This window comes from Choristoneura fumiferana, chromosome 13 (assembly GCF_025370935.1).
Source record: "Choristoneura fumiferana chromosome 13, NRCan_CFum_1, whole genome shotgun sequence".
In the NCBI taxonomy this organism is placed as follows: domain Eukaryota; kingdom Metazoa; phylum Arthropoda; class Insecta; order Lepidoptera; family Tortricidae; genus Choristoneura; species Choristoneura fumiferana.
In genome coordinates this window covers 1,648,797-1,654,478 of record NC_133484.1, presented here as the reverse complement: position 1 = coordinate 1,654,478, position 5,682 = coordinate 1,648,797, and positions in this window count along the sequence as shown.

Here is a 5,682-nt window from a genome sequence, read left to right as displayed (position 1 = left end):
ACGCTTAACAAACTTGTAATCTATGCTATTCTTATTTAGACTTGTTTTTGTTTGACGAACTAATATAAGAAAATGAAAAATATGTCTAGGTATACTTACTGACATCTTTGCAAAACTTTGCCATGGATAGGTGCAATTTACACATCGCATTAATAATAAATTTTGTGACAATACAGTCAAAAAGACAGAAAAATACAATTCTAATGTGGTGAAAAATTATGTATTGCTACGAAGTTTTGTAGCATTTGTTTGTAGCATTGTATTTTTCTGTAGTTACATTAAAAAATAAATTTACAGCACAATTTGTGAATGGCATTTTAATACAGACAGACATTGCTTGATAATTCGGCCCAAAACTCTGGTTCTAAAGTCGTTTCAGACAAAGTTGCAATTAAAACTCATCGTAATTAACCTCATCATATCAGCTGTAGTGTAGCACGTCCACTGTTGGACATAGGCCTCCGCTATAGACCTCAATCCATCGTAAGCCCGCGGCTTTAACGGGTCATCTGCCCACCTCGTTAGCGCTTGCCGATTCGCTCTCTGAATTCGAGAACTTTTCACAATTGGCACTAATAAATAAAAAACATTATAGGTGCCTACACATAAAACCATTATACAATACAAGATCCCAGAATTTTATAAAATAATGTTATTCCGCACGTCGAATTCGGTATTATTACCAACACGTGCGCGTGTGTCGTTCTCAAAATCTGTCTCCGCCATGATGGATCGCCGCACCCGAATTATTTTATTTCTATATCGAAGATTGACGTTTTCGTTACTTTTTTTTTCACCAAATTGGGACGTTAACATTGTACGAAAAATGGAATTTTTGGGGAAAAAATGTAAACTGTAATTCGTATACTGAAGCTTTGAAGGGTGCTTATACATTGTGTTTTAGGGGACCCTTTTCCTTTAGCCTCGGTGCCATCTTGGTAATAATAAATAAGAGTTGAGAACGTAAGATCAAAACATCTAAATTGTATCAATTTATACATACTAAGTGGATCTAAGTTTATCTATTTGTGCCACACAAATAGCAAAGACTTAAAGTAAAGGCATTATCACTTTGTGCAAGTATATTGAATGGAGAACAATTTTTTTAATTTTCATCCTCTTTGTTGTCGGTGGCTGTTTATTACGATTAGCGCAAGTCCTTTGCCGCGTGTCTTCTCGTAAAAAAGGCGGCAGTCAGCGAACTCCCGGCGGACATAATATTTGGTGCGGTTGTGCTCTGTTTGTTTACTAAAATGAATATTAAAATGTGATATTAATAGAGATTGTAAATAATAAAAGCCTCCAAAGTTTATCTCAAAGTTGTGGTGCTGGTGCGGATGCGGCTTCACGGACTTTGGCGAGTGTCATAATCGATCTCGGTTGCATTGAGTTACTTCTTCATTAATTATGTCTTTTGTAATACTTTTGATACAATACGCATATATATATTATCCACTCCACACAGATAAATTTCCAGTCCCAGAGACGCAAGTTCACGGGTCGTTGAATTGCTTCGCAGATGGGAACTGTTTCCCTGGATTGAAATGTTCGTCGCGAACAAAGTGGGGTGGCTGTTTCTTGATTGAGTAAGGACCACTTGCATAGGGCAAATGCACTTGCACTTGTCTAGGGTTAAAATTCAATCGTTAACCCTAGGTTAGCAGTTAGCTCGGAGTTGTATAGTTAAGTCTGGTCTGGGCAAGTTTGCCATGGGGCAAATGCTACTAATCCTTGTCAGTTTAACATATTGTGGGGGGAGCTCCAATAGAGAGATCTCTCTCCAGGCAGGTGTTATGCCTGGGACCGAAGTCGAGGAAGAGCGTCGGAACTTGTATATATGCGACCGCGTTGAGAAACTTCGATAGCGCGATGTAGAACATGGTCGGAGTTTCTATTGTTGTTCACTAGATGGCGCTAGGAGTCGCTACAATATGGTAGCATGGTGAAAAATTGTTTTGCTCTAAGGATGAGCTGTGGTGTAAGGATGTGTGGAGATATCAGTATTATAGAATTTTGAGTCGGTAGCCCAACATCCTGGGGTGGGCACGGCCCACCCGGCGCCCCTCTATAATACGCCTATGGAACAATAAATAAACGTTTTATCTATCTTTACATAGCATAAAATAAAGTAACTCCCCGCCGTCTGTCCGCTTAGATTTTTAAACTTAGCGACGGATTTAAATGTGATGTTAGAGGTTTGCGCGTTTTTTTGGAGTTTTTAAAAATTTTACAGATGCAGAAGTTCCGCAGGGCACGTATCTGAATATCGATAGACAAAATATCGACGGGCAAAATATCGAACCTAACCTATCCTACTTTCGACATTTTGATCTTCGACTTTTTAACATTAGATATATTATTACTTGTTTTCTCTGTACTGTTTACTGTATTGGTGTGCAATAAAGAGTTATTGTATTGTATTGTATTGTATTATAATTTTAGAATTCAGATACGTCACCGTTCCGCAGCTACAGAACCGGAGAACAGTTCCATGCAACCCTACATACGACAGCGATATAAACAATCGTAAGCCAAGCTCTATTTCCCAAGGCTGCCCCGGCGATCCATCAAGCTGTCACCGCATTGTTGCTTGATGTCTCTATTGCCGATTTTATTTTTGGGATTTTTGCTAAGCTACATTACAAAGGAAAAATAAAACTTTAGCTGCTTTTTCTGCTTTCGCCTCTCCCATTTAGACGACCAGATGGCCTAGTGGTTAGAGAACCTGACTGCGAAGCTTGAGGTCCCGGGTTCGATTCCCGTGTCGGGGCAGATATTTGTATGAAAAATACGAATGTTTGTTCTCGGGTCTTGGGTGTTTACTATGTATTTAAGTATGTATCTATCTATATAATTATATTTATCCGTTGCTTAGTACCCATAACACAAGCTTTGCTAAGCTTACTTTGGGACTAGGTCAATTGGTGTGAATTGTCCCGTGATATTTATTTATTTATTTATTTATTGATGCGATCTGTGTTATCTTAATGTTTTGTTTGTGTCATCATCATCATCATGTCAGCCGAAAGACGTCCACTGCTGGACATAGGCCTCCCCAAGGCTCTCCACTCAGACCGGTCTTGTGCTTTCTGCATCCACCGCGATCCCGCGATCTTAATCAGGTCGTCGCTCCATCTTGTTGGAGGCCTACCGACAGCTCGTCTCCCGGTCTGCGGTTTGTTTGTGTACCTAAGTCTATTTCAACAAGTACTCCGTTCAGAATCTGACCACCGTTCAGAAACTGCTTATGTTAGTTAGCTTACCTATGCCAATTACTTTCCGCCAAGTTTCTTGCGGCACATTCTTTTTGGCAATGATGGTACTTAGATATATTAAGGGAACATTCAACAGGTTAAAACGAAGTTAATTTCTCCAAGACGACCGGATGGCTAAGTGGTTAGAGCACCTCACTACGAAGCCTGAGGTCCTGGGTTCGAATCCCGGCCGGGGCAGATATTTTTGTGAATAACACGAATGTTTGTTCTCGGGTCTTGGATGTTTAATAAGTATTTAAGTATGTATTTATCTATATAAGTATGTTTATCCGTTGCCTAGTATCCATAGTACAAGCTTGGCTTAGTTTGGGACTAGGTCAAATTGGTGTCAAGTGTCCCATGATATTTATTTATTTAAGACACTAGTGGCCTAACGCTTACTTTTTAAAAGGTACCTAGTCAAAAATTAAGGCAGGTAATTAGGTAATTCTGCGCGGTAAAACAATGTAAGTAAGCTTCTTTATTATAAATTTATTTAGTCCGTTCCGCAACTATAGTGTTTTTTCACACATTGTTTAGCAAAAGAAAGTAAAAAATATATAGGTACTTTTTTGATGTATCTCTTGTGCGTCCCTACTAACTGCCTACCTACTGTCTTTCGTTGGTATAAATAGTTAATTGTGAGCATTACATTTATTAACAAAATTTCAAATCAAATATCTATTTGCTAATAATTATTTTCAAAAAGCGGTAAATATTTGCTGAGTATTTATCAAACCAGAAATTAATTTAAACATGCGCAATAAGGCAGACAACGCCATCTATCGGCGGCAGTAAGGTAACGGGGACAGAATAACTAAAGAGTTCTTTGGGTAGCTTCATTAGCTAACTTTATAATCAGTTGTTTTATAATTTAGACGACCAGATGGCCTAGTGGTTAGAGAACCTGACTGCGAAGCTTGAGGTCCCGGTTCGATTCCCGTGTCGGGGCAGATATTTGTATGAAAAATACGAATGTTTGTTCTCGGGTCTTGGGTGTTTACTATGTATTTAAGTATGTATCTATCTATATAATTATATTTATCCGTTGCTTAGTACCCATAACACAAGCTTTGCTAAGCTTACTTTGGGACTAGGTCAATTGGTGTGAATTGTCCCGTGATATTTATTTATTTATTTATTTATTGATGCGATCTGTGTTATCTTAATGTTTTGTTTGTGTCATCCACTGCTGGGCATAGGCCTCCCCCAAGGCTCTCCACTCAGACCTTGTGCTTTCCGCATCCACCGCGATCCCGCGATCTTAACCAGGTCGTCGCTCCATCTTATTGGAGGCCTACCGACAGCTCGTCTCCCGGTCCGCGGTTTGTTTGTGTACCTAAGTCTATTTTCAACAAGTACTCCGTTCAGAATCTGACCACCGTTCAGAAACTGCTTATGTCAGTTAGCTTATGCCAATTACTTTCCGCCAAGTTTCTTGCGGCACATTCTTTTTGGCAATGATGGTACTTAGGTACTTTAAGGGAACATTCAACAGGTAAAACGAAGTTAATTTCTCCAAGACACTAGTGGCCTAACGCTTACTTTTTAAAAGGTACCTAATCAAAAATTAAGGCAGGTAATTAGGTAATTCTGCGCGGTAAAACAATGTAAGTAAGCATTCTTAATTTATAAAATTTATTTAGAGTCCGTTCCGTAACTATAGTGTTTTTTCACACATTATTTAGCAAAAGAAAGTAAAAAATATATAGGTACTTTTTTGATGTATCTCTTGTGCGTCCCTACTAACTGCCTACCTACTGTCTTTCGTTGGTATAAATAGTTAATTGTGAGCATTACATTTATTAACAAAATTTCAAATCAAATATCTATTTGCTAATAATTATTTTCAAAAAGCGGTAAATATTTGCTGAGTATTTATCAAACCAGAAATTAATTTAAACATGCGCAATAAGGCAGACAACGCCATCTATCGGCGGCAGTAAGGTAACGGGGACAGAATAACTAAAGAGTTCTTTGGGTAGCTCCATTAGCTAACTTTATAATCAGTTGTTTTATAATGGCGCGACTGCTATTATTTGTTTGTCTGTTTATTTTAAATAAGAAAAGGACGGACAGTTCGTGAGATTTTTCCTGTGTAGGTTCTAGGATTCCTGGAAAAATAAATATTGTAATAATGGCCTTTTAGTCGATTGCGACTTGAGCTTATAGCTCGCTCAAAATTTCAGTGCATAGAGGTTCTCGTTTGCAATAGAGCAATTGTGGCCTAAAGGGAGCTCTAAAATGTTTTTTAATATTTCACGAGAGGAAAGCCGCGGATAAAAATAAACACCAGAATTTCCTAACATTTTTATTAAATAACATTATCTATATTCTCCATTCACATTACACGCATAGCTCGGAAACACCTCAGTGGCTGACGGAGGCAGTGATCGCCAAAGATTTGAAATGTACAAATAAATTAATA